Here is a 10,897-nt window from a genome sequence, read left to right as displayed (position 1 = left end):
TCCGGTCCTCTCACTTCCTGGCAAATAGATGGGGAAGAAATGGAGGTAGTGACAGATTTTATTTTCCTGGCCTCCAAGATCACTGCAGACGGGGACTGCAGCCAAAAAATTAAAAGACTCTTGCTCCTGGGGAGGAGAGCTATGGCAAATCTAGACAGCATACTAAAAAGCAGAGACATCACCCTGCCAACAAAAGTGCGTATAGTCAAGGCTATGGTTTTCCCAGTTGCAATGTATGGCTGTGGAAGCTGGACCATAAGGAAGGCTGAGCGCAAAAGGATTGAGGCCTTTGAATTGTGGTGCTGGAGGAGACTCCTGCGAGTCCCTTGGACTGCAAGGCGATCAAACCGGTCAGTCCTAGAGGAGATCAACCCTGACTGCTTTTAGAAGGCCAGATCCTGAAGATGAAACTCAAATACTTTGGCCACCTAATGAGAAGGAAGGACTCCCTGGAGAAGAGTCTAATGCTGGGAACAATTGATGGGAAAAGAAGAAGGGGATGGCAGAGAATGAGGTGGCGAGATGGAGTGGCAGTTGGCGTGAGCTTAAGTGGACTCCAGGGGATGGTGGAGGACAGGAAGGCCTGGAGGAATGTTGTCCATGGGGTTGTGATGGGTCGGACACGACTTCGCAACTAACAACAACAAACAACAACAAAACATGCACAGGCCTACAACCTTATCTTAATTTCCAGATTATGATACTGCTGTAATATGCATATAAAATATACATTCCTTCAGGTAACCACAGAGATCGAGGAAGGAATGCAGGAAAGCTACTCATTTATGTGTGCATGTCTCTGTGTGCTTCCATGTTTGCCTCCTCACACCTTTTCTCTTGGGCTTGGAAAAATGTTGTCCATGGGGTCGCAATGGGTTGGACATGACTTCATGACTAACATGGAAGGTAATGGTGGATCTATCCGTAGAGCACATAAGTTGCTCTCTCAATGGGCCAAAGTGATTGCTACTAGAAATGCAACCTTCCAGGAAAGGAGCTGAAAGTCTACCATGATGAGTGGTTCAAAATGTGGTTCTGTTAGTGCTTGTAGCACTACAGATAGGCTCCAACCAGGCACAATGGAACAAATGGGTGGATTTCAATAGTGTAGCCATTTCATGTGAACTGCCTGGAGAAAGGATGGGAGAAGACTGATGAGTTATTTGATGGGGCCCCAGACTGATGAGATTGCTGACAAATGTACTGTAATAGATGAAGGTGTTAGTCCTTTAGTGTAGAGGCTATAAAAGAATGCCAGAATTTTCTATTTTGGCACTTGGAACAGATTGAAGGACTGTTCTTAAGCATAGGCTTTAAATGCATTCAATTTTCTAGAGTATGAGTCCCTTGTGTTTGGATGGAGAGCTGCTTGGAGCACCAGCTTTATTTGGGGTCTAAGTCTGAAAAGTTCATTACCAATTGATTTTCCAGGTGTAGTGTTCTCACATCTGGATGTAGGATCTTGCCGAGTCTGGAATATGATGTCCAGCTGGTACAGTATGTGATGAACAGTGGATTCAACAGCTGGGGGAAGCCTGTGAACCGTGCTTGTCTGGGCTACCATGGAGTTATTAAAATGCATTCTATGTTTTCCTGTCTGATTTTCATGATTATCCTCATTATAACTGTAGAACACATGAGGTCTACAATGCAACACTGTTCTCATCTATGGAACAAAGGAAGCATCACCAAGAGAGCCCTGGCCAGTCCTGGCCCTAGAGCAGAGCTCCCTGCATGCAGAGTTCTCTTGTGTTGCAAAGAGGTCTATGGATGGTCGGCCCCATATTGTGAAAATGTTCTGTAGAGTGTCTCATTTGAATTCCCATTCATGCATCTGGAATGGTATTCTGAGGGCACCCGCTGTGGCATTTTGAGTTCCTGCTAAGTGAATGGCCACCAGTGTTATATTCCTCTGAATGCACCAGTCCCATTTCTGGATTCTGAGGCAGACAAGCAAAGTGGACTTGGTGCCACACCGTTTGTTAAGATAAAACATCGTTGCAGTGTAGGCATTGGAAAGATATTAGAGCTTTGAAGACTGCCATAAGCTCTAGGTAATTGATGCATCTCTTTTGCTCCTGTCTGGACCATAGACCCTGAGCTTTGTATTGTTTGAGCTTCCCATCCTTTGAGTGATGCATCTGTAGTTATCATTAGGGATGGATTTGATGGTATGAAGGGGAGCCCTGAACCAAGTTGCATTCATTGGTCCACCATGACAGGGTCAATTTGATAGAATGGGAGAGCTTTAACTGTTTGTGAGATGCGTTATGCTGTGGTCAGTATGCACAGACAAACCACAATGGGAGTGGGTGCATATGGAGTTGGGCAAATTGCACAACCACCACTGTAGATGCCATATGTCCAAGTGTTTGTTGAACTTTCTAGATGGTAGTTGTCAGTTTGGAGTGGAGACAGTGGGCCGATTTGCAGAGCTTTCGTATACGGTCTGGTGGAAGGTAAGCCCATGTCCAAGAGGAGTCCAGTCATGACCCAATGCATAGGATTGTCTGTGAGAAGTTAAGATTTCGTTAATATAGAGTCCAAGTCTTTGTAACAGATTGCAAGACTTCTGGATGGAACAGAAGAGGTCTTCCCTAGATGGAGCAACTAATAACCAATCATCCAAGTAGGGGAAAATTTGGGCATCTCGCAGTCTTAAATGGGCACAAACTACTGCCATACATTTTGTAAATACCCTTGGGACTGTAGACAGTCTAAATGGTAGGACTCAGAATTCATAAGTAGTAGTGCCAACTTGAAACCTTAGGAAGTGACAATACTCTGGGTGGATCAAAATATGCAAGTATGCATCTTTAAAATCTATTGTTATGAACCAGTCCTCTGACACAGTAGTGGGAGGATATTTTGGAAAGAAACCATTTGGATTTTTTTGGTTGGGATTAAGTGGTTGACACCTTGCAAGTCTAATATTGGGTGCAGATGTTGGAAATACTGGGTATTTTTCTTCGCAACAGTGAAATATCTAGAATAAAAACCATATTGTACACCAGATCAGTAGATAGGATGGATTTCTCCTTTTGCTAGTAAGATATTGACTTCCTTCATTAGGGCTGAAGAGGGAGGAGTTGTGTGGACCACTTTGAGAGGTGGTAGTGTGTTGAACTCAATGAGATGGCCATGTTGTATTACAGAAAGCACACGCTGTTCTGATATGATGGTTTTCCATGTGGCTAGATACTGTGAGGCAGCTCTCAAACTGGAATGCTATCAAGGGTGGTGGAATGATTCATGCAATCTGTCAACAGGACTTTCTCTGCTTCTAGCCTCCATTTAGTAGGTTGCTGGAAGTGTGTTGTATCATGGCGACACTGTCGAGCCAACTGTTGCAGCTAGGCAAGGAATGGAGTCTAACCCTGGTAGTGGTGGAATGGCACCAAGGGGCCCCACGGCCACTTGCATGCTCTTGGGGGCTGAGGTGGTCCAAAGCCTATCCATCTCACCATTATTCTGACCCTCTGAATAACACTATTTCATTGGTCTTCACATTGAAGAGCCCTTCCCCATCAAAAGGCATGCCTTCAGTGCAGGACCATGTTTCCTGTGGCAGGTTATCTGCGTGAAGCCAAGCATGTCACTGGATTACCATCACACTGACAAGTACACTGGAGTCACAGTCAACATGGTGACAAGTGGTGTTGATCTGCTTCTTGGACAGGTGGAGTGACTCCTCTTGAAATACCCTAGTGAGCTCCTGAAGTTGTTTTGGAGGAAACTCTGCTAGGGCATCATATTTTTGCCAGAGGAAGACCAGGTACCTCCCCAAGGTCACCTTGTAACTGGAAATGCAGAGGCCCAGTCCCATCTCTGCTTAAATTCTCCTTGCTGTAGCATCCAAGCGACTACCTTCATGATCCATTGGGCTGGAATGATCCCTCTGAGACTGTTCCTGAGCTGATGCCAGAATGACTGAATTTGGTCTTGGATGGTGAAGGAGAAAAGGAATGTCTCCCTCCTGGACTCGGTACAAGTTCTCCAGGCTATAAGAGGTCAGAAGAGGTTGTGTTGGTGACTGCCAAGGGTCCTTTGTAGCCTGTGAGAACCTTGGCAAGAACAGTATGGAACAGTTCTGGAATAGTGTTTTCCATCTGAATAACGTTAATAGACAGGGTCAAGTAATGGTTCAGTCAGCTGCTGTGATTGCATACTGAGAGATACTGCCATTCAAAGGAACTGTTATGAAAAACCTCCCAAATCTATACTGGGAGAGCTGGGGCCTTGAGCAGGTATATGTTGATGTGGAGACCAGTCCCATATATAGGGGAATCTCATCAGGGTCAGAGGGGTAGTTGGATGGTTTGGAAAAGGATGAAGTGATGAATGGTGGGAAGGTTGTTGCAGCAGTGCAGGTTGTGTGGAGGCAGCACCTTGTTGTCATCAGGATGGTGACAGATCATTGGAGGCTGTTGAATGGGCTTGGTGTACCACTGTCCATGGTTCTTCTGACCATGCTGTGGTCTGTGATCATGGGCAGAACCTGCTCATTGGGGTACCCTGTGAAATACTGTTCTGGGAATGGTGGGGGAAGCAGGCCCCATTCTGCTTCTCAGTCCCAGGATGGTGTGAGCGGTCTGAGACATTCCACTGCCAGAGAGTTAGATGCCAATAATGGCACGGAAGAAATGTCTTGTAGCATGCTAGGGCTGTTGGAGAGGTTTGCCACAGATCTTCATCCTGGTGTGGTGTGCTCTCCAGGCAGGTTGGTGATGTAATCCAAGCAGCTGGGGATTGGGATAATGAGTTCTCTTTCAGAGAAAGATTGCACTACAGTCAGTTTGGATTGTTGCTCTACCTGGATTAGTGTTGGAGCAGTTGGAGTGGTGCAGACCAATTGTGGTGCTGGCTTTGAAATGGTAGGCAGGGCTACTGGTGGGTAAAGCAAATGGGTTCACTCCACAGCACGGGAAGAGTGGTATCCGACCCTTTTTGTGGGCTTTTGCTTCCCCTTCTCTCCCCACATTTTGTGAGGCCTCTTCTGCTTCTTTTTAGGCCTTTTACTATCCAGTGTGTTGTATTTTTTTCCAGACACTGACAGAGCAGTTGAAGAAGCCCCTGGGCCATGGTCAGGGCTGTGCAAGATGTTGATGCGTGGTCTTGTGGGTCCCCTTCAACATTTTGCATCCCACAAGAGCCCTGGGTCCCTATTTCCATCTTTAGACAGAGTGCCCTGTTCTTCCTGGCTTATCTAGTGAAAGCCTGGCAGTGTGGGCAGCTGTCTACTCCATGCTCTGCACTAAAGCAAAAGGCACAGTGAATGGCCATCTGAAGGCATTTTCACTCTGCATCTCACACACTTTATAAAGGCCACCTTCAGCACCACTGAGCGTGAAAGTTAGATGAAAGAAGTGTATGGATTTAAGATGATGATAGAAGGAATGAGTGGGGGGGAGGGATTGAAAAGTGAAAAAATGTGTTTTCAGGTAAAATGTGAGACAAGAGAGTAAGAGGCAAGTGAGAAGGAAATTTTATGAGGTAAAGTCTTGAAGAAAAAGGCAAGAAATATGAGGTAAAGTTGAGAGCAGCTAGGTAAAGTCCAGAGGCACTCAAAACCGAAGCGGGAAAATGGTGGGAGCCCTGTCTATTTATACTAGGGTAAAGGAATGGGGCTTTGACTAATGCAGCTCTTAATGCATTCCTGAGGTTATTTCGAAGACTTTAAAGCAAAAAGTTAAATGTGTTACCATCTTCATAAAAACCCTTATCTGTATTTCTAAAGTGATATCCTGAGCCCAACTACATCAGTTGCTGGTTATCAAGTTCAATACAAAACCATTTAAGAACTTCAGAAGTAATATTCAGATCATTTATTGTTGTGAGTATGACAAGCACTCTGCCATACTGTGGCAACATGCACCCCATTTCACATCAACTGCTCAAAATAGCACTTGTAAAAATTACAGTAATCTAGTCATAATTTATGGTTTGTTACATAAATTTATGTTAACAAATGCTAAAACTGAATTACAGTGTGGTCTAGGTAGTCTGTTATTGCTGACACTGTAGCTTTGGATGTACTAGGGAGGATTCACTGATATGCCTGAGATATCAAACTGCATTGTTCTAGCAAACTCAAACTATAAAATGCTGGAGAACACTCTTAAAAACTTGCAATACTATGTATGTCTGCTCAGAAGTAAGTCTTACTGTGTTCAGTGGAATTTACTCCCAGGTAAGAAGGCATAGGATTGCCACCTAAATAGACACATGTTCTCATTGTGCTGGTTCTATGGTATTTTTGAGTAAAACTTATTGCACTATTGATGTTTTAGGATCTATTTTGCTAACTGCCTTGATTATTCCATTAAGATTAGAATATAAAGCCAACGAATAAACATAGAAAAGAATCAAATTGTCACATGCACTGCATGCACAAAGGGGCTTTTCATCATCCCTAATGCAGGGGGGCAGGTCCCCAGCTCCTTCCCCCAAGACTGGGGGTGCCCCTTGAGTGTAGCATTTCATTAGGCTGAAAGGGCTGTTACTGGAAGGGGAATAAATAGACCATCCAAACTGTACTCCTAAGTGCTTTGCATGAACCTGTGGGCCTCTCTGGAGTTCAGTCAAGCATTCCAGGTTCACAAGTTTAGAAACTGACCAAATCTGAAGAGTTGGTGTGTGCTATTATTTATTTATTGAATTTGTTTGAAAGCTGCTTGTTCTCTGAACAGCCAGGGTCACGTCAAAAAGGATGTTTTGTACATGCTTTAAACCAAGTCTATTTGGGTTTATCTGCTAAGAGGTTTCATAACCACAATATAAATACATGCTGTGCTGTGAAGGGAGGAATTTGTATATTTCTGTAAGTTTTAATATAAATTTTTAAAATATTTAGAAATATTAGCAATTATCCTCTATTTTATAAATTGATTTTTATACCAAGAGCCATCAACAATCGCAGACTACTATGTATTTTAAAATACCAAGTTTCAAAATATATAATTTTGTAATGTGCATTTTAATTCTCTTTTTTTAAAATAGTTACACAAATAATTTTAACTTGAGTAAGTGTGGATGCAAAACATAGAACAAAAATGGAGTATTGGGTTAAGAAAAAAAATCTAAAAACTCTTAATACATTTGTACACGTGTAGTGAAAAGAACCATTAGAAGATAAGGGATGCATTAAGAAATGCTGGGGTAAATGCTGTTACCAGTTCCGGTAGCTGGTAACATACTGTAAAATAGAACCATTTTCAACAGGCTTACTCTGTTCCATTCACATTTCAGGCAAAGTGTTTTTCTACTCCTAGGAAAAAAGCAAGAGAAGGGTGACTAAGACCACTGTTTGATTCTGTAGTCATCCTTGGGACACATCTCCAGCTACTCGTGTCCAGAATTCTATCACAGGAAATCAAGCATAGGAATTCCACATATCTCCCAGAAAAAGTATCAGCAGCTGAGAGTTGCCATGCATGGGAATAACTAGACATACACTAACATTGAAAGCAGCCTTGCCTTGCCAGATGTGTTGCCCTACAACTCTTCACATACTTCAGCCAGCATGCACAAACCTGGAAGGTGCCAAGTTGGCCAAGGCTACCTTAATGTGTGAACGGCACAAACCTCTGCCCCAGGAATCCTGTGCATATCTGTACCATTGTTTCTCTCTAAAGCAGGTCTGGGAAATTTGCAGTTCTCCAGAAATTTTGACCTTCAACTCCTCTCATCCTTCACCATTAGCTATGCTGGTTAAAGCTATGGGAACTTAGTCCAAAATATCAAGAGGATGACAAATTGCCCTGCACTGTCCTACAGAAAGAGATATTCTATGGTTAGAGTTTTTTAATCATATAATTTATTTATTGGGTTTAATCTGTTAATCATTGCTTCTGTGCAACTTTCCTTGGATTGAGTGAGAGAATCCTTCCAAAATATTAAATCTTCAACACCAGACCTCTGATTCCACTCATGAATAACAGTTGCTTGATTAAACTCAGCAGACGTGCATTATAACTTGCATCTTATAAACAATGCTGAAATTCTATTTGCATACTGGTAAGACAGCTTGTTGTAATGTTGTTCTTGTCCACAATGGATTATTATGTCATCTGAACCCAGGAGACTATTTTTATTTTGGGTTGTCAAAAAGCCAGTACCGCTCATTTTCTATAATCATGCCAGTGACTGCCCTTCCACCAATGCCTAAGGAGAACTTTAGTAGAACCATCAGTTGTTCCCCAGATTTTCCTGGTGCTTTAAAAATGCACAACTGGAATTGTATTCAACTGCTTTTTTCTTTTTGCATTATGTGCACTTATAGCTATCTGATATGAATATTGACAAAATAAGGTTGCTAACTAACTTGTGTACAATTGCAAAGAACCAGGGAGAAATAAAAAGTTAGGAGGAACCCAGCAGCACAAGTCAGAAGCACCAAAAATGGGGGACAGGAGGTATCTCCTCATTGGTGATGCAACTCTCTGAGTTTTACAGGTTGAACTGACGCTCCTTGGTATCTCCCACCTTTTCAACACTTCCCTGACTCTCTAGCTACTCCAGAACAGGAAAACCCAGTCCCACTTCCTGCAACTCATCTTTGGAGCAGTTAATACTTCAGTTACCTGAAAGGTTTTTTTTTTAAAGAAAGCCTTAAGAGATGTACACAAATATAATGGCTGAGAACTAAATGAAGGGTAAATTTGTGCACCTGCATTAACTGCTCCATTACTGAAGCTGAGCAAATTCCCTCTCCACATACTCCCTATCAATTATTTCTACATTCTTTAGAACAAGTAGAAATTTATATTAGCCTATATGCCTTGCCAATCTGTTCCCTACTTTACTTTTCCACTATGAGAGCTGAAAGAGAGAAGCAAATTGACCAGACAGGACTACCCATTCAAATAGCTGTAAGAGGAAGCATGTGCACAACTGAAAATTAAAAAAAATATCAAAAAGTTGTGTAATTTTCAGAGACTGAAAAAAAAGGCAGGTTGCTCACCTGTAACTGTTGTTCTTCGAGTGGCCATCTGTGCATTCACACATATGGGTGCTGCGCCTGCACAGTGCCTGTGGTCGGAAAGATTTAAAGCTTAACAGTTTTGGCAGGGACTCCACACCCCTCCCCCACTACAGTATAAGAAGGTGGAGTGCCCGCCATTTCCTCAGTCTACTGAAGACCGATCAGGAGCGTTAGACATTGCAAAGAATCTGCTGAACAGTAGAGAGAAACACGGAACTGCTATCAAGTAAAACGGTACCGTATAAACCCAGTCATGGACACTGAGCAGGGCCGGCGGGTGGGTTGTGTGAATGCACAGATGGCCACTCAAAGAACGACAGTTACAGGTGAGCAACCTGCCTTTCTTCGTCGTGGCCTCTGTGCATCATACATATGGGTGATTAGCAAGCTTACCAAACCTGGAGGCGGGCGGTGTCGTCACTGGAGAACAGAAGAAAGGATTGCTCGACCAAAGGAGCAATCATGCCTGGCACGCACATCAAGGTGGTAATGTCTGGCAAAGGTGCAAGGAATAGTCCAGGTGGCAGCCTTGCATATGTCCTGAGTTGGGTTGCCAGCAGAAAAGGCAGAGGAAGCTGCTCTATCGCTCTATCAGTGTAGATGGAGCAGGGAAGAAAGCCGGTAAAATGATGTCTTGATTAATATGGAAAGGAGACACAACCTTGGGTAAAAACATCAGATCGGTACAGAGGATGACCTTCTCCTTATGGAAGTTGAGATAAGGAGGGTCTACATGGAGTGCACAGAGTTCACTAGCCCTTCTAGCAGATGTGACAGCGACAAGAAAGGCAGTCTTCCAGGACAAGAGGTGTAAGTCAGTAGTCGCCAAGGGCTTGAAAGGAGCTCGAGTGAGTGCCTGCAGGACAACAGAGAGACTCCAAGTAGGAATAACTGGTCTAACTGGTGGTTGCAGGTTCTGCAATTCTTTAAGGAATTGACGTATGAGGGTATGAGAAAAGACCGAAGAACCCAGCACTTGGCCACGATAGTGGGAGATTGTGGCGGTATAAACTTTAATAGATGATGGCTTAAGTCCAGACTGATGTAGTGATAGGAGACATTGAAGAATATTCTCAACGGAGGCTGAATAAGCAATAAAGTTATTGGGTTCAGCAAAAGCTGTAAAGTGCTTCCATTTGGCTGCGTAAGATCGGCGGGTTGCAGGTCTTAGCGCAGACTGGAGAATGAATTAGATATCGGGATGCAGAGCGGTTGGGTATCGAAGGAGAAGGAGCTGTATCGGAACGATGTTGGGCTGGTGAGGAGGCCCCTAAATCCGCTGGTATTGAAGGGACCCCATGGTTCATCAAATGTTATACTCAAAGAGGTTGGAACCGATAGTGAATCGAAGAAGACGCCTATGGATAGATGGTAATATGGAAATAGGTGTCGTGCATGCAGCCCCAACAGAGACAGTGACTCACGAGGAGGTCTTGTGCTTGGCACCCTGTGCCCAAAAGCCGACCCCACAACCAAGTCTAGGGGCGGATGAGCAAGCAGCTGCACCTCCCTCTGACTCCCAGCCCATTGAGCAAATGCCTGAGCCCTCATCGAAGCCAGAGAGCCCCAAGAAAGAGGAGACTACAAGTTCTACTCAGAAGGAGGCAGAGTGAACTGCTCCTTCCCCCTCTGACGCTGATCTCCCCGAGGATGAAACTGAAGACTCAGTGGGTGGATTTCTCTCGAGCAGCCAATCGCCAAATTTTACGAAGATATGAACAGCAACAATCTTTGTTACTAAGAGGGAGGAAAGGCGTGACTTAGAGGAGTAGACCCACGTGGGCTCGGGGAGAGAAGCCATTAGAGGGCTAACATCTGCATATCAAGGACCTCAATTGAAGGGCTTATCTATAGAGTTGTAAATCATGTAGGTAATTAGCATTAAAGGACTTTAGTTTTATTGCTGGATTGCTT

At 43.8% G+C, this 10,897-nt stretch overlaps 1 protein-coding gene across 8 annotated transcripts in view; it reads right to left on the bottom strand.

Annotated features, from left to right (window-relative positions):
• Positions 1-5,810: 5,810 nt before the first annotated feature.
• IDE (insulin degrading enzyme) overlaps positions 5,811-10,897 on the bottom strand; it is a 105,439-nt gene continuing 100,352 nt past the window's right edge. For 7 of the 8 annotated variants that reach the window (XM_044420678.1, XM_044420676.1, XM_044420679.1 and 4 more), the window contains one exon: positions 5,811-9,019. The gene's annotated coding sequence lies outside the window, so the exon portion shown is untranslated. The remainder of the gene's footprint in view (positions 9,020-10,897) is intronic. The other variant, XM_044420674.1, reaches the window with a different exon arrangement.

This window comes from Varanus komodoensis, unplaced genomic scaffold, assembly GCF_004798865.1.
Source record: "Varanus komodoensis strain SLA01 unplaced genomic scaffold, ASM479886v1 scaffold11, whole genome shotgun sequence".
Classification (NCBI taxonomy): Eukaryota; Metazoa; Chordata; class Lepidosauria; order Squamata; family Varanidae; genus Varanus; species Varanus komodoensis.
The sequence above is the reverse complement of the archived record's forward strand: the minus strand, read 5'-3'. Positions and strand labels throughout refer to the sequence as shown.